Source organism: Armigeres subalbatus, chromosome 1 (genome assembly GCF_024139115.2).
Source record: "Armigeres subalbatus isolate Guangzhou_Male chromosome 1, GZ_Asu_2, whole genome shotgun sequence".
NCBI classification, from domain to species: Eukaryota; Metazoa; Arthropoda; class Insecta; order Diptera; family Culicidae; genus Armigeres; species Armigeres subalbatus.
Window position 1 is genome coordinate 51,844,880 of NC_085139.1, and position 1,137 is coordinate 51,846,016.

Below are 1,137 nucleotides of genomic sequence, written 5' to 3' on the forward strand. Positions count from 1 at the left end.
TCCATTTCTCAAGTCATCACTTCCACATGTGTATGGTACACGTCCACATTAGACCACATTAGGTCGGGTCTGAGCTTGACGACCGACTGGCAAATAGCTTACACAACCTCACTTGATCAGTACAGTTGCTGATGAAGAATGTGTACAACCGCCAGACATTCTAAATACTCACGCTCCTCTAATGTGGACGTGTACCATACACATTTGGAAGTGATGACTTGAGAAATGGATTGTAAGTGATTTGACTATGCGTCCAATTTGGGAATCTCGAGCTCGTTCAGTAGCCGCTAGGTTGCGAAGGCCGACGGAGGTCCTTCGTAGCTTAGTTGGTTAAAGCACCAGTCTTGCGTACTGTAGGGTCATGGGTTCGAGTCCCATCGAAGGGAAAGTGGTTACCTCCAATACATTTTCCAAATCAATATCTTCCACATAACGTACATATTCACATATGAGTTTCATAACATTGTAAATTAACGTCCAAGTCGGGTGGTTTAATCCCCGGAAATAGGCAATTAACTTTGATTGAACTGAAAAATGTATGGCTAGAGAAGAAGAAAAATCCACGTGTATTCTACTTAAAGGCCTTCTGGCAGGTGTCCATTTAGACGTTATTGTTTTCTTCGGTACTATTGCCATACAACCACATGTTTCACACTGAGCCACAAACCTTTCTATGTCACTATGTCGAACCAGTACACCATACGTCGTGCTAATTGCTTCATTTTAACAACTCCATTGTGATTGGCATGAATTAATTTTAGTATGTCTTTATGCATTTTACGGGGTATAACCACTCGCCCCTGATACATGAGACATTTATCTACAACTTTCAAATCACGTTGATTGGCAAATACATTCACAAACTGTCGACTCGCTTGGGCCAGCCATGCTGCATGAAAAACATTTTTTTTAAAATTCATCCTGTTTGGTCTCGTTTGCAATTATTATGTAATCAATTGGAAACTCATTTGAGAAATTTATGTTTTTTACGTGTTCAATATCGTAACCATTTGGTATCAGTTGGTCCAGGGGAAATCGAGAACAAAAATCCGCGCTCCCCATTTTCCTTGAAGGTCTATAAAATATGTCAAAATCGTAAATTGAACATTCCATAAAAAATCGCTGGATCCTTGTCAC

General features: G+C 40.2%; 1 non-coding gene across 1 annotated transcript; it reads left to right on the forward strand.

Annotated features, from left to right (window-relative positions):
- Positions 1 to 311: 311 nt before the first annotated feature.
- Trnaa-ugc (transfer RNA alanine (anticodon UGC)) lies at positions 312 to 387 on the forward strand. The gene has a single exon. It is a non-coding gene; the product is annotated as a tRNA-Ala (tRNA).
- Positions 388 to 1,137: the final 750 nt, after the last annotated feature.